General features: G+C 38.6%; 1 long non-coding RNA gene across 1 annotated transcript; it reads left to right on the forward strand.

Moving 5' to 3' along the window:
- Positions 1-18,162: 18,162 nt before the first annotated feature.
- Positions 18,163-18,496, forward strand: LOC119558635. The gene is made up of 3 exons (XR_005220314.1): positions 18,163-18,222; positions 18,289-18,383; positions 18,438-18,496. It is a non-coding gene; the product is annotated as an uncharacterized LOC119558635 (long non-coding RNA).
- Positions 18,497-24,965: the final 6,469 nt, after the last annotated feature.

Consider the following 24,965-nt stretch of genomic DNA (forward strand, 5'->3'; position numbering starts at 1 on the left):
GCGTTCTAGTGGGCGTGGCATATTCGCGTGACAAAATTGCGCTGCGCTTAAGCCTAAGGAATCTAAATCTGAAATCCCATTTCTCAATCTTTGATATTTTCCAAGATATCCGCGTTCATATTTACGATTTTTTGAAGTTTGTGGGCGGTTTGTGGGCGTTCAAGTGGGCGTGGCAAACTTTTTTTTGGGTCAATCGATAGGTATTGATGAGAACAAGACATTTCAGTTAAAATTTTTATTCTAGCATGAGAACTGTAGGAGCCACAGTTTTGGGCGGTTTGTGGGCGTTAGAGTGGGCGTGGCACTCTGCTGAAACAAACTTGCGCTGCGTAAGAAGCTCAGGAATCTGCACGCCTAATCTCAATAGCCTAGCTCTTATAGTTTCCGAGATCTCAGCGTTCATCCGGACGGACAGACAGACGGACAGACGGACAGACGGACAGACGGACATGGCTAGATCGACTCGGCTAGTGATCCTGATCAAGAATATATATACTTTATGGGGTCGGAAACGCTTCCTTCTGCCTGTTACATACTTTCCGACGAATCTAGTATGCCCTTTTACTCTACGAGTAACGGGTATAATTATTTTACATATTTATTTATTATTATTATTATTATATTATTTTATTATTACAAAAAAAATAATAATTATACCCGTTACTCGTAGAGTAAAAGGGTATATTAGATTCGTCGGAAAGTATGTAACAGGCAGAAGGAAGCGTTTCCGACCCCATAAAGTATATATATTCTTGATCAGGATCACTAGCCGAGTCGATTTAGCCATGTCCGTCTGTCCGTCTGTCCGTATGAACGCTGAGATCTCGGAAACTATAAGAGCTACACTACTGAGATTAGGCATGCAGATTCCTGAGATTCCTGCGCAGCGCAAGTTTGTTTCAGAAGAGTGCCACGCCCACTCTAACGCCCACAAACCGCCCAAAACTGTGGCTCCTACAGTTTTGATGCTAGAACAAAAATTTTAACTGAAATGTATTGTTCTCATCAATACCTACCGATTGACCTAAAAAAAAATTTTCCACGCCCACTTTAACGCCCACAAACCGCCCACAAACTTCAAAAAATCGTAAATATGAACGCGGATATCTCGGAAAATATCAAAGATAGAGAAACGGGATTTCAGATTTAGATTCCGTAGGCTTGAGCGCAGCGTAAGTTTGTTACGCGAATATGCCACGCCCACTCTAACGCCCACAAACCGCCCAAATCTGTGGCGCCCACAATTTTTATGCTAGATAAAAAATTTTAACTGAAATGTATTGGTCTCGTCAATACCTATAGATTGATTTAAAAAAAAGTTTGCCACGCCCACTCTAACGCCCACAAACCGCCCAAGCCTGTGGCGCCCACAATTTTCGTGCTAGATAAAAAATTTTAACTGAAATGTATTGGTCTCGTCAATACCTATCGATTGATTTAAAAAAACTTTGCCACGCCCACTCCAACGCCCACAATGCTTAAATCGGTCTACCGCCGGTAGGTGGCGCATTTGCTGCTTGCATATCTCCACTTTCCTTTGGTCCCTTTAGCTGAGTAACGGGCATCTGATAGTCGAGGTACTCGACTATAGCGTTCTTCCTTGTTTTATTTTATTTTATTCTGCTGTTGCTCTGCTGCTGTTCTATCTTGTCGCTTCGTCGCTCTGCTTTAATTTTACTCTTTATCTGCTACACCGTCTTACATACATAAACAAAAAATAAAACATCTAATATATACAAAACATTTTCTAAACACAATATATTTTAAAATTATTTTACATATTTATTTATTATTATTATTATTATATTATTTTATTATTACAAAAAAAATAATAATTAAACGTTTAAAAAAATTTTTTATATATATAAGTAAAATAACGCCATTTTGTTACGTTATTTTCAAAAGGAGGGAGATTCAACACATTGTTGCAAGCATGTCAAAACCAACTCAAGTGCACGTGCAATATGATCAGCCACTTATGAATTACGCTAAGTCAGCGTTTTCACGCTGACCGCTTATACCATATACATATACTTTCATAAGACCCTCCCGCTCTGCTATATTTATAAGACATATACATATATGCAGCCGCTCCGCTGCTCGCGTAACCAGCAGCGCAGCTACACGTCCTTAGCTTAAGCATATACATAGGCTGAGCGTATTTAAACAGTTATTCAATAAAGTATTCTAAAAACTTAACTTAGAAGGCACAGACGTGCCAGAGTTATGTCTAGAGTTAGATAAATACATGTGGTGGAATCAATCAGTGCACCCTTAACATTACAAAGTCCTCTAGCAGAATTTTTGAGACTACGGGGAACTCATCCTGGTGATCTCGCGCTAGTTGTGCGAGTACTCTGACAGCAAGAAACGGTGTTGGAAGTGTTGAAGGGATCTAACGAAACATTTTGATGTCCGCTGATAACAAATACTTGTGCGTTCGAAAACGCAAGCTCCTTCCTAAAAATGGGTGGTCTGGCATGTAAAACATTTTTGCTGATATATTGCAATCCTCTGGCCCCAGCTTACGCATATGACCAAGGCTTAGCAATATCTTTTCGTTCATAAATTTAGAATACTGCTTGCGTAGGTCCGTTTAACTCTGTAGCGCTCTGCAAACTGTCTGTTTGTCGTGTTTGAAAGGCAATTCAGGAAGTGCTGCTCCATCTTTTCATGCGAAGGGTCTCGTTGTGTATGCTTAGTGCTACCCTCGATCTCCCAAAAGCGTTGAAGAAAGTTTATGTCAACAGTAGTCATGAGCGTTTTGGCGGTTGATGTGTGTGGGATTGCAACTGTAGTGATTATCCATCCAAAAATTTAGTTGATCACAATAATATTTCCATCGGTGTTATACTATTTCTCACCTGACAGAACAGACCAATTTTCTTAGTTTCCCGGTAAAATGGTTACAAGTGAATGGTAGATCCTTAAAGCTGTTTCGTCAAGGTCGTCCTGTTGAAGTGATGATGTGATTTTGTCCAGCACATGGGTCTCGACAACAATTGTATGCAGTGACACCATTGGTTTGTTGAGCTGCGTTGCCAATCCTCTTGTAGTTTCAGCCTTGACGGAAGATAATCCGGAAGCTAGTATCCTTGAGGGTGAACGTGCGAGCCGAAGTGCGTTGACGCAACGTTCAGAAACATAGGACAGCTCAGATCCCAATAGCACACGGCAAATTTTATAAGTCCATTTAGCTTTTTGGACACAAACCAAAGCTGTGGACCGTGTTGATAATCTGAAGTTTTGCGTCTGGGCGCATGAGTCCCTATAAGACAGTGGCGGTGAGGGCATTTAGGAGAGTGGAGATGTCCTCCCTGCTACATTGTAGAAGAGTTTTTGTTCTTTTCGAGTTGTAGTTTGGCCATGTGAGTCTAGAATTGTGGCATGTTGAGATTGAGTTCCAACGGTTGTTGGAAAGTTTGTACAGTCTCTGCCTGAGATGGAGCTTGCAGGTAGCCATGGGCATCCCACCGTGTCCTTATCACGAAGGATGTCGGCGGTTGTCCCCTGTCTTGCTAGCTCGTCTGCTATGCAGTTGCCCTCAATATTGCGGTGTCCAGGCACCCAGATGAGGTTGATTCTCAGATGAGTGGCCATCTCGTTAAGAGATTTGCGGCATTCAGAGATTGTTTTTGAGTTCGTTGTGTAGGAGTCGAGGGCCCTGAGGGCTGCTTGACTATTCCAGAAGATGAAGATATCTATGTCTTGATGTACTGACGTGTCCAGGTGGGTCATGGCTTCCTGAATTGCCATGACTTCCGCTTGGAAAACACTACAGTGAATAAGACTTTTATGTCTAGTTCGGGGGAAAAGACTCCCCCACCTGTTTGGGAGTTAAGCTTGGAGCCGTCTGTGTATATGTTGACGGCGTTTTCGAATTGGTGTGGGAGGTTGTCCCAGTCTGTACGGGTGGGTGTAAAGATCTTGTATCTTCTTTCGAAGTTGTCTATGGGTGGAACGTAGTCTGTACTACGTGGTAAGGGTGTATGTTTTGATAGGATATTGGAGTGACCCGTAGAGCCTGTTGTCCATGCCGCTGCTTCGCGGAGCCTCAGCGCTGTTGCAGATGCCCAGCTTGTGGCAAGTAGGTCCAGGGGTTGGAGGTAGTCATTACAAAGTACTCTAAAAGGTTCAAGCATGTCATCATTGTACCTGCAATGATTTAAAACTAGTGGGATATAGTTTCTAGTGAATTTATTAGGCACATTAAAGTGCAGGCGACAGAGTAACTCGGGACTCTCCATTTCACCATGGTTAAGATTCCGAATGAACATGGTACCTAGCATAGTTCTATGTTTGTCTAATGATGGTAAATTAATTAAAAGGAGTCTGCTAGAGTATTAAGTTAGTATTATGCTTAAGTCCCCGTAAGGCAAATATCAGAAAGTTTTTTTGTACATATTCAACCCGGTTTATATGTACCCCGTATTGGGGGATCCAGACGGGAGCGCAGAATTCAAGAATTGGTCGGACTAATGAAATAAACAAGGTTTCTGTGACGTAAGGTCATTAAATTCCTTGGACCACCATTTTATAAATTGAAGCACACCACTGGCTTTATTTTCCATGGTAGTAATGTGGTCGGCAAATTTAAGTTTGGGTACCATAAGGTTATCAACATGCGTTTTTCAGTCCAACTCATAACCACTTGGTGTATTACCGGTGTACGGTATTACACGAAAAAAGGTCAATACATTTCAGTTTAGTTTATTATCATTGCACCAAGTTTGAAATGTATCAAGATCAGATTGTAAAGCGAGGCTCTGCGCGGGATCATTATATTTCTGGCACAGCTTAACATCATCAGCGTACATAAGTACACGTTACTTTGTTAGGACTACAGAGAGATCTTTAATGAATAATGTAAAAAGGAGCGGACCAAGGGACTTCCTTGTGATACACCTGAAGTAACTCGGATAAGGGATGACAAATATTTTTTAAGAATGTCTCTTTGTGTCCTGTCATTCAAACAACTTGAGATCCTCTTAAGGAAACCACCTGGGAACCCTAATTGGTATACAGAGTCAAACGCTTAACTGAAATCAGTGTAAGCCATGTCAGTCTAAAAAGTTTCTTGAATCCATTTGTCACAAATGATGTAAACTGTAAGAAGACCTACAACTGTGTTGCAAATTTGGTGTAACAATTTGTTAAACAGCTTCGGTATTGCTGATAGCATCGAGATACCTCGGTAGGTAAATGCGTTCAATTTGCTCCCCTTTTTATTAAAAGGGATTGCAGGTTTCTAAAGACAAATTAGAAAGTTTTTACAGCGGTCTAGACAAGGTCGGACTCAGTCACGTCCAGAAGAGTAGATTGTCTCAATCCTTTGCAAGTAAAAAAGAAGTAATATATTTAACCTTTTGTTTTTAAATACCTTATATTTACTTATACTTATATTATAATCTTGTTTTACATGTGCTGCTGACGAGCTGAATCTTTTCATATTCCCTTTCACTCTTATCTGCAAGGCCTGTCGACATCGGAGGACCCGGGTCGTAAGTACGGCATAGCCGAAATTTATTCACAAATCTTCGTATATATATATATATAATATGTCTATTATAAGTGCACAGAGTAAGCCCACCAGACCGATCTTTAATTTTAACTAGCGATCATTATTTGAATTCCTTAAAAATATTGAATATAAACGTAATTGAATAAAAACGTATTCTAATTCCTATGCATCTTCCTAGTTTTAGACACACATTGAGTTATGAGTTGCTAAATTTTTAAATTAGGTACCTTAAGTAAACATAACCTCTGCCGTATTTTTGTACACCTTATTAATATGAGAAAAGCTTCACATAAATTCTCCAGACGATCTTGCCTGCGTCGGCATTAACTTATTTTTATTGCATTTCGTAGAACTGTGTTGCAAATGGGGTGGAATATTTTTTTTTTTTTTTGCTGATAGCTTCGAGATACCTCGGTAGTTACATGCGTTCAATTTGCTCCCCCTTTTATTAAGTGAGATACATTACGACTCCTTCCATATATGAGGGAAATGGCAGGTTTCTAAAGACAAATTAAAAGGTTCTTGCAGTGGTCTACACAAGGTCCCTGCGCAGTACCTAAGCATACAGCCTGGGACTCGTCAGGTTCCGCAGAATAGACTATTTTAACACTCTGCAAGTAGAAAAGAAGTGAGCTTTCACTTATGCGTGGACAAAAAAGGTTTGACTTAAACATGGCATATGGATAAGACTTATCTGGGATAGTAGGAGCTTAGCAAGTCTTTTGAAAATATTGCGCAAAAAGATTGGCTATTGCCTGATCTGTATGTAAAATGTTAAAATTAACTGGGTTACTGGCAGATTTACGCTTTGTGTTAACAAAATTATAAAACTGTCTTGGAGCATGTTATGTATTTAGAACTGCCGGAAAGAGATAGTTTTATACCGAGAAATTCTATGTTGTTCTTTCCTCGAGAATTAGTACTTCAGATGTTAATACTGAGTCAACTGTATTCAAAACTCCACCTCCACGTCGGGTAGGTCGATGAAGCCGACAAGTTGTGAACTCACTTGGAAAAACTTTGGAACTAAGAATATCCGGTCTTAACCAGGTTTCTGTAAATACAAAACGATTGCCCCCACAAATCCTTAAAAACCTTAAAAAATTATTATATAAATTCAACCGTAGGTGCAAAACGAAAAAAATTCCTTAAAGATTTTACGGCATAGCTTCACTTTAATCCCAATACGGACCCGATCGCATTTACTCATACTCATTTTTCAGACTCTATTGCAATTTAAAGAGAATAAAAAAACATAATGTTGCGTATATATACATTTTGGTAATGCGTTCACTGCTTCACTGTGACTTTTTTTTTCAATAATTTTTATCTACGGTTGCTGGTTGTTATTCCATAAAAATACAGCTTTAAACATTTTATTGCTTACAATTAGAGTAATCTCTTAAAAGGTCTATAAAGCTTTTAATTTAGTCCGTAGCTCAACAAAAAAGGGTTTAAAATTCCGAAAATGCCTAGAAATGCCGAAAATGTCTTTTGCGTTTCGAGAGTACTCCTAGATAGTTAATAATGCCATCTACCAAATTATAAATAAAAGAAATGGCAATTGAATAAGCTGACATTGCTGGTGATAGGAAAGGAAATGGTCTGACAATTTTAAAGGCAACAAAGCAAATTTAAGAAATTTTTTCTGTAATCGGGCTATTCTCATAGCACGCACATTGGCCGATTTTGAAAGTAAGAGATGCACAATATATTTTAGAGCACACAGTGATGAATTCAGATTTACAAGTCCAAACAAGGCACACGCTCTGGGCATGATATAATCGAAGTGTGCTGAGTCAAACATCACACCCAGATTCCAGGATTTCTGTTGCATTTACTTAGGTTGACCATCAATTTCATAAGATTTAATGCGTTTATATTTGTATTTACTGTAACTCACATGGAAGCGTTTGTTATATGTTTAGCTAACGAGAATTTTCATGATCTCAGGGAATATATGCCCCGTTGTTCTGATTGGGAATCGGTCAGTTTTTAACGGCTTTGAACATTTCTAAGACATCTGCATACAGAAGACACTCTGAAGATAAACAGAACATCACATCATTAAGAAAAAAATAATGAAAAGCAGAGGCTCCAAGCAAGTGAATATTGTCTTCTCGTACTAGAAGAAGAAATAACTTAAATTCATTAATGGGGTAATCGCATTCAAGGTTTGCTATTGGTCCAAAATTACCTTTAAAGTAAGTGGCTGGTGTTTCTGTATTAGAATAAGAAGACAATTCGAAAACACGTTCTTCTTAGATTTAAAAAAATCGCCTAAAAGAGCTGGGAGTGATTTTCAACCCGATCTCAACATCTGATATATACTGATTGTACAGAAATTTATTTAGAAAATAAACCTCTCGTTTGTGCTGCAAGTGCCTATTTCAATCACCAAGATCATCCATAATTAAGAACTTTTTTAGAATTGTTTAAAAAAGATTTTAAATCTTTTTCAAGCCATTTATATGCTAAGACAACTTAAAGGAACTGTGGCCTTTCTTCATCCCCGTCTGCCCTTCTTGGGCATTATTTTTAACGATGTTTAGAAAAACAGCAAAAATAATTTTCATAAAACGACTGCAATCTAACATGCGATAGAACTGAGCGCCAGTTAATAGAAGCGATATCATTTCTGATAAAAAAAATGCTATTTTAATTAAATGTAAATTTAGGATAAAGTTCCGCTGAAGGCGCAAAACTGTTAAAGTTTATCCTTAGAATCAATGATCTATGATAAATGTCGCAGCTGCTAATAAGTAAGTCAAATTGGGTAAGAGAAAAATTAATATCAGAGCTAACAAATACTTAATCAAAAATTGTACGTCATTGTGTTGGGGCCGGAAAATTGTGGAAAATCCTAGGGAAACTGGTACAAAAAATCCTACCAGAAATATGATCGAAAACACGTTAGATATTTAAGGGAATTAAGCGACGTGCGTGAGTTTATTGTGACGCTTGGAAATTAGAACTAGTTAAGCCTAGCTTAACTAAAGCACTCCAAAACGGAGCAGAGACTTGAAGGAGAGATGGAGAGGGAGAGCGGAGGACAGTGAGAGCAAGCGAGATGTAGACATCTGGAGAAAACTGCCGCCCTACATTGCCTCCAGAAATTAAACGAACCTTCGGTGTGAGCATTTCATACCCTCCGCAAGGATAAAGAATATAATTAATTTTAATCTTAACAAACCGAGAATAATTGGCAAGCCAGCTGTATTTCTTTTTCTGATGCCCCTGGAAATCAGGCTCTCTTTGCAATTAGACTGACTTTTGCTATGGCCCTTAATCCGTGTTCTGATTACAAGGACATTTTGAGAAAACTGCCCCTCGACACTGCCTCCAGAAATTAAACTCCCTTTTGGCGTCTTATGCGACACATAGCAAGAGAAGTCGGGAGAGAGCTTTACATAAATCGTTCAATCTATGCACATTAGGCCGGTCCACATTTGTATGAAAATGCGCTTTAAGGTATTTAATGTATACCAAAAGAAATTTAAAAAAAAAAACGCGTTTTAGGGTCTGCGAATTGGTATCAAAGTTTATAACTCACACGCACTGTTGCCCTTGATCAAAAATATTATTTTCATATGGGTGGCCTTGACTTGGTTTTATTTCTCAAATTCGTTTGTCACCTTTCCAAACTACTTTGAAAATCTAGTCCTATAGAGGACACTGGATAATACGGATCTCTTAGATGGTAAATCCGTTGTGTCAAAATCGGATTTTAGATGTCTAACCAAAAACATTTCGGAATTGTCCATTTTTTTTACTAATATTGACTGTGTTTAGAATGCTTACAAAGTTGTGGGTGGGAAATCGATTTTTTTTCGAAAAAAGTTCTGGCTGAAACTTTGAGAATTATTCGCAAGGTCTAAGTCTCAACAAATTTTTTTTTAATTTTTGAATATAATTTTTCTAGACCTTAATCTACCATGTAAAATGGTGAGAACTAGTTTTAATTTTTTGGACCACCCTAATGCACATAGCTCTGCAGAGCTTAAAAAGCTTAAATTTAGTTGCCGCGGTTCTGGCAGATGTATGTACGTCTGTGACCGATCATGTTACAAGAACTCTACTCTATGTATGTACAATAAAATTAAAAATTTTAACTACAGTACTATCTCGCTAGAGAAGATTATTTTAGACGTAGGCCACATTCTCCAGATGATCCTTCTAAAGAAAATGAGATCCATTTGACGGTATGTACGAAGCAACAATAAGCAGCATCCATTAACCGACACCGCAACTTGCTCAATAAAGGTATTTTCAAAGCGAAAAAAAATTCACTTCCTCGACCTTTCTTCTCATTCAAAAATTTTTCAAAATAAAATTTGAGTGGGGTGTTCTCACGTTAGCATTATAAACAACCTCCGGAATCGAATTTAAGGCAGTCTAATGTAGTGCAAGCGAATGTATGTTATATAGTCCCGCAGATCGCTTTCAGTAACTTGATTAAAATCTTATCATTCGGACTAGGATCGCTGTATTAATGAAATTCATTAGACACATCGACCAAAGAGCAGCCATTTTTAAGATCGATGACGGTGACAACAAAGGGAAGAACAGGAGAAACTAAGGCTGAAGCAAATTAGTTAAAAGGTAGTTTTTCAATACAGGGTAAAACGTTTAGGAACAAATTAGGTGATTCAGGGTGTTACAATTATTACAAAGAACGCGAAGGGCTCGTGCAGACTAAGTATGGTATTAATAATTTGGTTGTTATGGATCATCAAATTTTACGACCAACGCTTTATAATCCCAAGACCGCTCATAGATTTATTTACAGTAGAGGTAATGTGGGAGTCAAATTTAAGTGTTGTGTCCAAAAGGACACCACAAAAAACGTTAACTAAAATTATGCGGACCAGTGGCATGTTCTGAAGGGAATAACTTATAAAGGTAAGAGAACCCCATAAAAAGTCTAACGTTGCATTTAAGGCAGTTCAAATTTAATTAATTCCTGTAATTAATTAATATCTGATTGCAAGCAGAAATCAGACTCTATATTATTATATGTTAAACAAAGTTTAGCATCATCTTTTATATGTACTCGAGAGTGTGTTACGATAGAGGAAAGATCGTTAATAATTAATAATAATAATAATTAATAAGCCGCAAAAGACCTAAAAGACGTAAATTATCTCTAAAGCAGGGTTTTTAAATATAATCCTTTGCAATTTCAAAATCCGTAGATTCGTCAATTGGGCTTCAACCTACCGATGAAGGCTAGACTGACGACTTTTGCTTAGTTAGTTAGTTACCCTTCAGTTCTGCAGTAGGAACGCGGTGACATGGCTCAAGGCAAAAAACTTTTTTGTTTTTTTTTGTGCCTAAAACGCTGTGCCGCTGTTGACGTCAGCAGAGCAGTCGGCGCAGCGTAGAAGACTGCCCACGAAAACGATCGTGCAACAAAGAGAGGCAGATATTCGGAAATTTCCCTCTCTTTCTTGTCTTATAATCTGCCTGCACTCTGCGCTCGCAGAGACAAATGACATGAGAATGCCCTAATATTTTAGGAGCATTATTGTGTATCGAAAATATACAACTTATATTGTTTTATAAAAGTAAATTATTTGATTATAGTAAAATTAAGTAATTTGGATTTACTTATAATGTAATGTAATATATAGTCGGATATTTTTGCTTTAGAAAGGGTATAGGTGCAGTGGCACGCGGCAACAGCGAAGAAAAAACAAAAGAAATCAAGTAAAGGGGTGAGAAGAAGACTTGGTGCATTCTGTTTGAGTGATTGAAAGCGAAGCATCCATTTTAATTGTGCGCAGCAGAGTTACTTTAAGCGTTTAGTTAATATAATAAAGTCAGGTAAGTGCTACGTTAAGTTTAAGATGTTGTACATTGATCTTAGTTTAAACTACGTAAGTTTTGAAGGTATTCAATGGGTTCCGTTAGTCGAAAGTGGATGACGAAATGATTTGTGGCAAAAAAGTCCCGCAAAGGGTTTAACAAAGCTCTGAAAGGTAAATATACAAATAATATGCCCATAAATTTTTTTAGAAGCGTTGGCCAAGGATTAGGAAGACCCGGACAAAGGTTTAAGGAAAACGATGACCAATGTAAAAAGCCAATAACGTTACATAAAACTAGGCTTACTATAATAATAGTCGTTTAAGAGATAACCTAAATAACACTATTTAATTAAAATGAATTTAAAAGCAAATAAAAATGTTTGTATTTTAAATTCTATATTTTCATAAGTGAAAACTCATGAAAAAATTCTTATTTTCACAAGTGATTTCACTTGGGACGTGTCACTTGCAAGTGATTTCACAAGTGAAAACTCATGGAAAAATTCTGATTTTCACAAGTAATTCACTTGGGACGTGTCACCGGCACGTGACAGCCATACGAAAAATGAGTATAAGGAACAAGTGAAATCCCGTAGGACTTCGAAAAATTTTCATTTGAATTTTCACTTGTGAAAATGCGGACATCCCATACAATTTTCTATATGGAGCGTCACTTGTTCTTAACTTGTGCAAGAGGACATGTCCCACCTGATTCCCAATGTGATTCACAAGTGAAACTTTTTTTTTGGAACTGAAGGGTAGTTATAAAACTGCCTCGGATCCTTTGAAAATGTAAATTTACATCGGTTTTATTGCATGGAATCGCATTGAATCATTATCATTAAAATTCGATCGGGCCTGTACATATCAGCAGAAATCGGATGGCTTACCCGACTTTTTGTACTTGTTATAAGTGTTTGATTTAGGTTTCTAAGTCTTTGAAGAGTATTGGTAAGTCAAGAGGCCTGTTAAGCTTTGATAGACTTATCAGGAACGCATTCATTAAAAAATAGTTTAAGACGCTATTAAATATATCAGTGGCTCCTTCGATATCCATGCAATTGTAAAAATTTGTCCAATTACATTGTAGTTTCGTTTGTTAAAGTCACATGTACGAAAGCACACACTGTTAGTTGGAGAAAGTAAAGGAGAGAGGGTATCAACGCCGGGAAGGCCATTATTAATTCCAATGTGGGATGATATCGGACTTCTGGGACCACAAGTATGACAATTCTAGATACCGTGACTTCGGACTTCAGAACTAATAGTCTGTTTAGTGAATTACGTATAAAGCATTTAACAGACAACAAAGTTAAGGAGAGATTAAGGTGCAGAGACAAGTGGGTCAGTGGGAGGGAACCAATTAATATCAAGAAGATTAAAATCACCCAGAACAATCAAGAGATCCCTGTTGGAAAGATGAGATTGAACAGATTTTCTTGCAGACAAATGGTACTCATAAATTATTAAGTCAGATCCAAGAGGAATATAAGAACTGGTTACAAAAATAGATAAAGATTGCAAAGAAACTTTTACACTACCAAATTCAATGTCGTTAGGGCTATGAAAGTATATTCTCTTTGATGTTAGACAAGAGGTAACGGCAATCAGCACCCCACGCCGCCTACGAGCAAAGCGATCGGTTTTATAAATGCTGAAATTGTTGGACAGAACTCTGATACTCCGGTTTCAGCCAAATCTCAGTAAAGGCCAGTATATCTTCATGAAAAGAAGAGGAGTCAGCATAAAGCTAAGGCAGTTTCATATTAAGTCCCCTAACATTTTGATTGGGCAAAAATAAACTGTTCAGTTTTTATGGCGCAGTTACAACCGTGGAAGGCCTATTTTTAGTTTTCCGTCTTTCGGGAACAAATTTTATAATGGCCAATTCATCATTAGGCTTCGGGCGGAGCAGATATTTTAAACGAAGTGTTTGTGCTTAACCGAAGTAGAGACTTCTGGGTCACGTTGCGGGATAAGCACTCGTTGTTGCTAACTGATTTATTCTTAAATTGATACATGCTTATATACTTTTTGGAACACGGGAGCCTAGTGTAATGAATAGTGAAATTCTAAAGTAGGTCAGGGAATTTTCATTATGTCACTGCAAAATGTGTTGACTGCATTGGCGGGTGCTTGTCATGGTGAGCACTCTTGGGTACGAAAAGGAAGATATCCTACGAACGTATGGAAATTTATATTCTTCCGCTTTAATTTTTTGCGATGGGAATTTTTGTTTAACGAATTCCAAAACATCAGCATATGTGGTTTCAGGGGTTAAACGAGACACGAATAATTGCTACCTATTGGGTAGGCAGGCAGGCACCGAAGTTAAGACCCCCCAGCACCGGTGGCTGCCAACATAGCTCCCCCTACAGATCTGGTAAAAATGTGGGAAATTAAATTGGGATTCGGAACTGATATGTCATTTTAAAGGAGCGGTCTTTTTGCGTTTAGGTGACACAAATGACATTTTTTACTATCAAGGTCGACCTTGAGCTCCACCAGAAAATCCAATCCAATCCAATATCCAATCCAAGTCCACGAAAATCCAACGCGCACCTTTGAACGACACGGGTACTCAAGCATACGGCAATTATCCACACTACTTGCACTACGCGGGATTGCCATCACTCCCTTGCAAAACCTCAACAAGTGTAGTGAATGCAAATCGAGAACCTTCCACAAACATAACCTCAATCGCGCATGCCCTCGTAACGACGAGCACGCATGTGTCTACAAAAGCACCGACTATGTGGGACTGGCAGGCAAGTGTGCCATACTCACTGAAATTAACACGATCCTCACTGCGCAGAGTGCACCGAGCGCTGCACAAATCGCAGCCCGCCAAGCGATCCGTAAAGAGTTTTCCACTTTCAACGGTAACTCCGAAAACTGGCCACTGTTCTTCAACAACTTTCAAGCGAGTACCGAGATCGCAGGCTACACTTACGCGGAAAACCTTTTGCGCCTGCAAGCGAGCCTTAATGGCCGAGCCGGGGATATAGCTCAGAAGAAATTAACGCTACTAGCTGTGGTGCCAGAAATCATAAAAACTCTGCAAATGTGCTTCGGGCGAGCCGATCATGTTCTTCTCTCGGCGCTCGACCAGGTTAAACAACTCCTTCCTCCTCGGGATAAGCTACAGCCGCTCATATGCCTCGCTGTATAAAATCGCTAAGGCAACCAGCAAAGTAACGATGCCTTTCTACAACACGATGAACTCTAGACTGCACTACCATACGGAGGAATCGGACCATCAAGATGGGAGTGCCAAGTGCATAGCGTGTCAAAGTGTGAACCACAAGCTCTATCACGGTCTAGTGAAAAGGCTACGTGCAACCAGACGGGTGTCGTCCAGCTATAATGTCTAATATCGCCGACGAAGCTCTCACCACCATAACGGTCCATACTCACCGTCGTCTAGAAAATACCAATTTTCATACTGTTCCAATCAATACCCTTCAGTTCTGCAGTAGGGACGCGGTGACATGGCTCAAGGCAAAAAGCTTTTTTTTGTTTTTTTTTTTGTGCCTTAAACGCTGTGCCGCTGTTGACGTCGGCAGAGCAAACGATCGTGCAACAAGGAGAGGCAGATATTCGGATATTTTCCTCTCTTTCTTGTCTTATAATCTGCCTGCACTCCGCGCTCGCAGAGACAAATTTCGGCCGGTCCGTTATTTTTTAATAATATAATATTTTAGGAGCATTATTGTGTATCGAAAATATGCAACTTATATTGTTTTATAAAAGTAAATTATTTGATTATAGTAAAATTAAGTAATTTGGATTTACTTATAATGTTATGTTTACTTATTATACATTTTTATTACAATATATTTTTTTAGTGTAATTATGGAAAATTAGTCCGTTAAAATTGATTTCAATATTTAAAACATTAGTAGTATTAGTATTAACATTTTTAAAAAATTCGTATTGTGTTTTTTACTTAAGAAGTACAAATTATATAGTCGGATATTTTTCGCTTTAGAAAGGGTATAGGTGCAGTGGCACGCGCTAACAGCGAAGAGAAAACAAAAGAAATCAAGTAAAGGGGTGAGAAGACTTGGTGCATTCTGTTTGAGTGATTGAAAGGGAAGCATCCATTTTAATTGTGCGCAGCAGAGTTACTTTAGTCGTCTCTTTAAGTTAATATAATAAAGTCAGGTAAGTGCTACGTTAAGTTTAAGATGTTGTGCATTGATCTTAGTTTAAAGTTTGAAGGTATTCAATGGGTTCCGTTAGCCGAAAGTGGATGACGAAATGTTTTGTGGCAAAAAAAAATCCCGCAAAGGTTTTATACACAGCTCTAAAAGGTATATATACAAATAAACAAGTAAAACGCATTTTTTAATCATATCTCCATACATTTTTAAGGTCAAGGATTCGGAGGACCTGGACAAAGGTTTAAGGAAAGCGATGACCAATGTATAAAGCCAATAACTTTACATAAAACTAGGCTTACTATGATAATTATCCTTTAACAGATAACCTAAATAACACTATTTAATTAAAATGAATTTAAAAGTAAATAAAAATGTATGTATTTTAAATTCTATATTTTCATAAGTGAAAACTCATGGAAAAATTCTGATTTTCCCAAGAGATTTCACTTGGGACGTGTCACTTGCAAGTGATTTCACAAGTGAAAACTCATGGAAAAATTCTGATTTTCACAAGTGATTCACTTGGGACGTGTCACCGGCACGTGACAGGCCATACGAAAAATGAGTATAAGGAACAAGTGAAATCCCGTAGGACTTCGAAAAATTTTCATTTGAATTTTTACTTGTGAAAATGCGGACATCCCATACAATTTTCTATATGGAGCGTCACTTGTTCTTCACTTGTGCAAGAGGACATGTCCCACGCGATTACCAAGGTGATTCACAAGTGAAACTTTTTTTTTGGAACTGAAGGGTATCTATTATAATAAACTACCGGTATATACATTTGCATTTTTAGATTAGGGGTCCTCCGTTACCCTAATCAAAATCTTCGAGAAACTGAACATGAAGGGCGTCAGGCAATTCTATGCCAAAGGTGGACAACAATACTACGCATTCCGACGACGCGTCTGAACGGGCCCACTCAACATATCAAACGCTCGAACTGGATCTAAGTTCAAGTTAAGGGACGTACACAGCGTGGAGCGCCTGAACCTGCCCACGTAGTCAGTCGACATGAGCGAGCTTGCCCAAAGATTTCGATACCTCAATGGTCCCAATATTCTCATCGGTGCCAATAATTGGCATCTGGCTGTGCCCCGTAATAAACAGAAGGAGCATTGAAGCAGCCCATAGCGCCAAAAAACACGGCTACGATGGACGCTAAAAAGCTACATGAGGGTCAACGTGCATGTTTGTATCTGCAGCGGCAAACGTTTTGCAAAGAAACAGCAACGCCACGAAAATTGCTATCAGCAGGGGATAGTCAAGCCCTGAGCCACCTAAAAGCAACTGACGATATAAGGTCGGACTGCCTGGAAGGATGTAGCCACACCACTGCCCGACAGCTACAGCAAACTCAAAGATAAGTGGAAAATCTTATCAATAAGGGCTATGCACGCAAGTTAACTTCCAAGGAGATCGTCCAGCAAATCGAACGGGCTTGGTATCTTCCCACCTGTATCACTAACAAGCCAATCAAACCGGTCAAAGTTCGACTGTCTTGGGATGCCGCCGCCCAATCCAACGGGAGATGCCTGAACGCTATTTACTTCGTGGACCCGATTTACTAAAACCGCCATTCCACCTGTTAGTTTCACGTTGCATTCACGGAGAAGGTGCTCGATCTATACTGGACGCCAAAGCCGGACGAGTTCGTGTTCAACCTAAAATTCGCTCGGCTAAAATGGAATGTAATAGGAGAAGACAAGCTTCCAACTAAGCGTGAGTTACTGCAGGTACAAATATCGATGTTCGCCTAACTGGGATTTATTTCGTGTTTCACAATCGCACTAAAAATCCTGCTACAAGAAGTATGAGGAAGTTCGATCAACTGGGATGAACACCTGCCCTAAGACCTCGTACCCAAATGAACACAATGGAAACGCTCGTAGCCAAAGATTGGCGCAAGCACGTAAGTGACGTGCAGCTGAATGACGCCAGCTAAATGATCTTTAGTTCCAAAAAAAAGTTTCACTTGTGAATCACCTTGTGAATCCCGTGGGACATGTCCTCTTGCACAAGTGAAGAACAACCCTTCAGTTCTGCAGTAGGGACGCGGTGACATGGCTCAAGGCAAAAAGCTTTTTTGTTTTTTTTGTGCCTAAAACGCTGTGCCGCTGTTGACGTCAGCAGAGCAGTCGGCGCAGCGTAGAAGACTGCCCACGAAAACGATCGTGCAACAAAGAGAGGCAGATATTCGGATATTTCCCTCTCTTTCTTGTCTTATAATCTGCATGCACACAAATTTCGGCCGGTCCGTTATTTTTTTTTGCGTCTCCGTTATGTTCGGCTAGCGACTAATATTTCGGCGGAAAAATTTTCGTGGAGCAGCGACATGTGAATGCCCTAATATTTTAGGAGCATTATTGTGTATCGAAAATATACAACTTATATTGTTTTATAAAAGTAAATTATTTGATTATAGTAAAATTAAGTAATTTGATTTACTTATAATGTTATATTTACTTATTATACATTTTTATTACAATTTATTTTTTTAGTGTAATTATAGAAAATTAGTCCGTTAATATTGATTTCAATATTTAAAACCTTAGTAGTATTACTATTAACATTTTTAAAAAATTCGTATTGTATTTCAAAAAATCAAGTAAAAGGGTGAGAAGACTTGGTGCATTCTGTTTGAGTGATTGAAAGGGAAGCATCCATTTTAATGGTGCGCAGCAGAGTTACTTTAATCGTTTAGTTAATATAATAAAGTCAGGTAAGTGCTGCATTAAGTTTAAGATGTTGTGCATTGATCTTAGTTTAAAGTACGTAAATTTTGAAGGTATTCAATGGGTTCCGTTAGCCGAAAGTGGATGACGAAATGTTTTGTGCCAATAAAAATTCTGCAAAGTAACCCTTTGCACACAGCTATAAAAGGTAAACATACAATTAAACAAATAAAACGCATTTTTTAAACATATGTTTTTTCAGGAGCGTTGGCCAAGGATTCAGAGGACCCCGACAAAGGTTTAAGAACGGCGATGACTAACGTTAAAAATAAGCTTACGAAGCAAAAAAACAGAAACAATAATTGTACAATTTTTGAAATTATAATAATACCATATAATTAAAATGAATTAAAATGAAATTAAATATGTATGTATTTTAAATTCTATATTTTTATAATTGAAAACTCAAGGAAAAATTTTGATTTTCACAAGTGATTCACTTGGGACGTGTCCCTTGTAAGTGATTTCACAAGTGAAAACTCAAGGAAAAATTCTGATTTTCCCAAGTGATTCACTTGGGACGTGTCCCTTGCAAGTGATTTCACAAGTGAAAACTCAAGGAAAAATTCTGATTTTCCCAAGTGATTCACTTGGGACGAGTCACCGGCACGTGACAGGCCATACGAAAAATGAGTATAAGGAACAAGTGAAATCCCGTAGGACTTCGAAAAATTTTCATTTGAATTTTCACTTCTGAAAATGCGGACATCCCATACAATTTTCTATATGGAGCGTCACTTGTTCTTCACTTGTGCACGAGGACATGTCCCAGGTGATTCCCAAGGTGATTCACAAGTGAAACTTTTTTTTTGGAACTGAAGGGAAGTGTCGCTCCATATAGAAAATTGTTCACAAGTGAAAATTCAAATGAAAAAATGCCGTCGTCACCATTGCCGAGGAGTGTTTACAGTACAAATTGTACTGCTCTGCGGACAGCCCATAACACTCCTTTCAGTCTCGTGGCATCACAAAGCAATACACCACACATCTTACGAAACGTATTGCGGGTCCTTTACAAGAACGTACGCATATTCTTCCAACTACTCTGGTTAGAGATCGACACGCAAGATATACCCCACATAGGGTAGTGCCCTATGCGAGTTGGAATTCACCGTCAATGCCCGTTCAATTATATTCGTGTCACTTGATGCGAAAGAAAAGATCCCAGTGGAAGGTGAATCACCTTCCACTAGGATCAGCGAATGATTAGAAGCCATTCGGAGAAGACGTTTTAAAGCACACCAAATAGTTAAAAATAAATAAGCCATTGAACATTAACTCTCGTGTATTAATTTGAGCCCTGTTAAAAGCGTATTAACAGCCTTTACAAGCTTTGAATTTAAATACATTTAATGCCTCTTCAGGTCTCGCAACACAGCCATCACAATGCCAGAGTAGACTGGGTGCATTTGTTACTATATTAATTGCTATCTCAGGAAGATCAACACGTGTTGTGTAAAATGTACAGCGACAAGGCGATGTGCACCGTATCGCCTCTAAGCCACGAAGCTGCGCTGCTGTTACTACAGCATTGCACACGGAGATCGAATAGGATTTTTATAGCGAAAGAAACGAAACACGTCTAGTCTGAGACTCATATTTATCCACTCAAGAGTCAGTGCATACCTATAATAATTCAAAGCAAAAGCTGACAAGCCCATCAAGACTTTTAAGTTACCAGGAATTTTTCCCAGTTGAATGTAACTTACACAAAAGCCGTAACGTCGTTAAGGTACAATTTTAGCACCTTGCCTCATAAATATACCAGAAAAGATATTATAGAAGAGCTGAAGTCCCAAAACGTTCAGACGTCTACAAGTTTACCAGACTTTCTGATGGTTAACCTAAACACACTGACGTTTTAATAGTTTCGTATAAAATTTACAAGTTACCAAAATCAATCAAATCAATGTGCTTCGGCACCTGACAAGCGTCAAGGAATACATTCCGAATCCAATGATGTAAAAATTGTCAAAGTTTTTTCCAATATGACTATGCCTACAGCACATGTGCCCACACCCCCGTAAATTATGGTAAAGTTCACCCTACATGCCCCCCAAGCTGCAAAAAAAATTAATAAAAAAAAAGCTATCAGACTGGCGAATAAAAATTAATATACAAAAGTGTAAACATATAACTTTTACACTTAACGGACAATAGTGCCGCCCGCTTACTTTTAACAGTACGCATATCCCCCAGGCCAACGATGTGGTGACATATCTCGGCGTCCACCTCGTCAGACGTCTGACCTGGAGGTTTCACATTGAATGCAAGAAAGTACATCTCAAACTTAGAGCTGGCAGCCTACACTGGATTATAAATTCTTGATTATCCCTATTTCGGGACCTCAAGGTTCTGCTCTACAGAACAGAGCTCCTATACTTCGAAACGGTCTACCACCCCAGCAACAATTATCGGGGTCATTTAGTCTAAAGTCAGTCTTCATGACTGTTAGTTAGTTTTTATTTATTTTTATGATTTGATCCACCTATTGGTAGTCTCATTAAAAAGAAAATTTAATATATAAAGCAAAAGCAAGAAATAAAATGCGTGCACTTCGAGAAACTCAATTTATTTTCACACAAGGTAAAATTAACATGTAGTGTATTTAAAAAACAGCCCTTTACAAATATTGGGCACATTGACAGTCTTTGCGTCTAAGTCTGAAATGAGTGTACCCCTTGCGGGCTGTCCAAGTATTCAATTGTCTGATGGGTGCCCTCTTTTAAGTCTTCTTCTGTTCATAGGTCTGTAAATTGTAAGATCAAGTCTGTTTGTGTAAGAGGCGATTCTTGATCTGAAGCGAGTGGCAGTCTTAGTAATAGATGCACAAACAGAATTAATTTTGAGATCTCGAAATCATATGTCTTAAAATGTTGGCTTGGCCGGATTCAATTCTCTTTATAAGAGTGTTACAGGCAGTGCCCCAGAATTGTATACCCCAATGTAGACTAGGCATTAAAATAGCTGACCGGCCTAAGGAGCTATCTCATTTTCTTTGCCTTTTGCCCTGTAGAAGCACAGGTAGCCACAATGTGCTCCTTCCAGGTAAGCCGCCTGTCCAGAGTAAGTACAAGAAATTTAACCGCGTCGGGGTGCTTTATTGGAGTCCGACGAGGGTGAGGTCATAAGTGTTCAGCCTGTTCATCGAAAAGCTGGAATGCTTTGATATTGCCAATTACATCAACCCTAAAGTCACCTATGTGACCCGTGAAATTCTCAATGCAGCCAACTGTAAACCAAGAGCATAGCACACAAGAGTACCGTTTTTTCTGGTATAACTCTGATATCAATAAACTACGCAAACAAAATCAATTTATTGGCAATGGAACATGACCAAAAAAAATCTACTAGCCTACACAAATTGCAAAGTGGAATTTTAAGGACTCGCAAAGCAACTTAAAAAGAATTAAATGATTAATTTCACCTCCGCAATAAACCCACTCACTTCAAGCAATACCAGGTCTGCTATTTAAGTTTGTCGCCTAGATCTCTTTAAGCCATATTAGGACCAATAGGCCTTTTCCCAAAACAAGTTTAGACTTTTACCGATAAAAGCTCCATACAGCTTTTTCATGTGTGATCACATTTCTTATCGATTAACGACAAGATTGCATCGATGAACTTAAATCTTCGTATGGCGATGAAGAACTGGTTTAATGAATTCAATCGCTCGCTTGAAGATGAAGGTCCAAAAAATACTCGTTGTGCCAGAAAATATTGATGAAGTGCGTGAAACAATAATCCTTCGGCATTTCTTCCACTAGCATACATTCGATATGGCATGAACACCTGGCGGTATAAAAAGGTTTGTTCTCGTTTGACAATCGGCATAAAGAAATTTTTGAAAAATAGAATCGCGGTGTTTCAAAAGACGATTGTAAGATCGTCACGGTGACGAATCATGGATCTATGCTTGTAAGCCCGAAACAAAACAGCGATTGACCGTGTGCGTCTTCGAAGACGTGCCAAAGCCAACGAAAGTTGTTCATGGAAGAAGCCTTCCAAGAAAATGGTCGCCGTGTTCTTCGGTAAAACTGGTCATATGGCGACTGGTCCGCTTGAGCAACGTAGGACGGTCAATTTGTTTGCCTTAAGTCTTCGGAGAAATTTGAAAAACAAAGAGAAGACGGATCATTGTGCATCATGACAATGCGAGCTCTCACACATTAGTTCAAACCAGCGCCTTTTTGACCGGCCAAAAACGTCGAATTGATGGGTCATCTGCCGTGTAGCCCTGACAGTGTGGGCAGTGTGTCTATGCGTCGATATCTGGAATGGGTCTCCCACTTGCAAGCCGTCTAAGTATACAATTGTCTGATAGGTGCAATCTTTTTAGTCTTGTTCTGTAAATTGTATCGTGTAGTGAATTTGCAGGGAGGGGGACACGCTGGTTTATTATGTAAAACTTTAGTGGTGAGTGGAACTGGACAAACTTGTAGATAATTAAATATCTTTTTACGTTGGTCTGTTCGATGAAGACTGCGACGACTCTGAAAAAAATAAGTTCTCTAGTTAACAATAATTCTCTTAGTTTGGCAAAGCGATTTCAAAATTGGAATCTTTTTTATTTTTAGGTGTATTTAATGTTACACATTTGACAGATATGGTAAAGAGATACAAAATATTATAAGTATGGTTCGTTAAAAGTCCGTTGATGGTACTGTCATCCAATTTTAAATGAAAGTGTCATGGAGTGTCTTCTACATTCGGGATTGTTCCTTAAAGTGATCTTTCCAGCATTAACAAATTATTTCTTTAAATACTCAGAGAGCTTCAACAGTATTCACATTAACCCCTGAATGTCCATCTGTCCAAATTATTTTGGCTAGTCTAAGGTCCTGCCATGAGAGCAATTTGTAAATGTCGCTACACAGATTGCATTTTGATGTTTTTCCTGAGGGAATTTATAAAACCTAAACTGTCAGTGTATATAACTAGATATTAAGTCTTTTTATCACAGGCAAGTTTAATCGCAGTAAGTTATGCAGAAAGCGACGATGACTTCCTTTTAGATTTTAAAATTATGATAACTTCTTTATATATATTACAGAATGCCTTTCCCGCAGTATCATCAGAGATTGAGGCATCCGTAGCAAGAATTACAAAATAAAGATATATTTGTATTGTTGTATTGAAAAATATTTTTATACGATGAAGAAAGGATTTTTCAATTAGTTCTAGTAATTACTACATGTAATATATATAATGTTAAGAATCCTTTACTAGTAACGTTGCTAAGCTATAGATGCCAGAGTTCATTGTCATAACGGTAAGCATTTATTGGCTGTTAAAATTTGCGATCTAAAGCCCGGAGATAGTTCCCCTCAATATTTTTCGTTTAACTATATTTCATTCCTTTTCAGACTGCTTCTTTCACTTGACTTTGAAAAGAGAAGCTTCGCCACACTTATCAGAATAGCTTTCAGTTAAAGAGCTCCGCTATCTGCTTCCTGAGTCCAATAATACTTTAAAAGCTGATTTTTGGCCAGTATCAACGCGACTGAATTCATTGTTACTTTGATACTCCATTTAAAACTGACATTTTAGTTGGTAAAATTGAGATCAAGAACAAAACTCGAGGATCTATCAGTATATGCTTTAAAGGTAGGCTTTCTATTACTTGGGCAAACAAAACCAGCAACAGCCATTTCCATTTTAAAAAACCTGTATTTTGAGTTAGAAATGGACTCAACAATTGCCAAATTTCTTGCATTTACATAATATTTCTATAATTACATATTGAACATTTTCTAATCTAGCCATTGTGAGGGTGCGATTATTGGAAGACGTTATAAATCGTTAAATCTAAATCGAGCCCTATTCAACCCGTTCGGTAACTCTAAGTTAGCTAAGTTGGCTGGCCACATCCTTGATATTCGCCCCGAACGTCCTATATGGCAACCCTGTAAATGTCAAACTTCCAAGCATTGCAGCCAACTTCCCGTGCTTCCAGCGTTCTCTTTTCACAACTATTCGGCGAAACCAGACGTAAAATTTTTCTTGTTTCCGAGATATTCATCAAATTTGTTGAAAAAATTTGAAAGGAACTCAGTCTCTTGACGAAGACGATCTCCTGCAAAAAATACGTTCAAATACGTTCAGTGTGGTAATAGCAATAGGTATTTCTGGAAATTTACACAAAACGATCACTTCTAACATAATTCTCTGCAGATTCACTAGAATCGAATGACAGACAACCCTGTGGCGTTTGTTGCTGTCCACAATCACAACCCTAACAATAGTTGCTGCCGAAGCTGTAGGAGCCACCTGCAGCAAATATCCAAAGACTGCCAGCATCGGCCAAGTCGAACCAACGCTTGTGTTCACCGCCAGCGGCTGAGATTTCGAGACCACCACCTTACTATCGGAGGATTCTTAAAACTCCCGTTAATCTAAAGATTTATTCCGAATGTCACAGCCTCTCGCTGCAGTTCGACTCTGGTGGCATGTTCGTCACTCGGACATAGTTCGGCGGGCGTAGACTGACCGCGCATCCTGCAACTAAATCAAAAGGAGCTCTAGTTCCTAACCTCAAGTTCTTTAACCACGTGTGTCTCGACCCGGCGGATAACCAACAGGAGAGCGATATCGAGATATGCCATTGTAACACATTTTTCATGCCACCAGATGAACCCATTTTCAAGGACCAAATTAGTTTAGTGGACTTAACTTTGTTATCCCGGTCAAGCGAACCCTACATTTCGGGTTCATGATCTTTGGTATGGAA

The sequence above is a fragment of the Drosophila subpulchrella genome, unplaced genomic scaffold, assembly GCF_014743375.2.
Source record: "Drosophila subpulchrella strain 33 F10 #4 breed RU33 unplaced genomic scaffold, RU_Dsub_v1.1 Primary Assembly Seq120, whole genome shotgun sequence".
Lineage (NCBI taxonomy): Eukaryota > Metazoa > Arthropoda > Insecta > Diptera > Drosophilidae > Drosophila > Drosophila subpulchrella.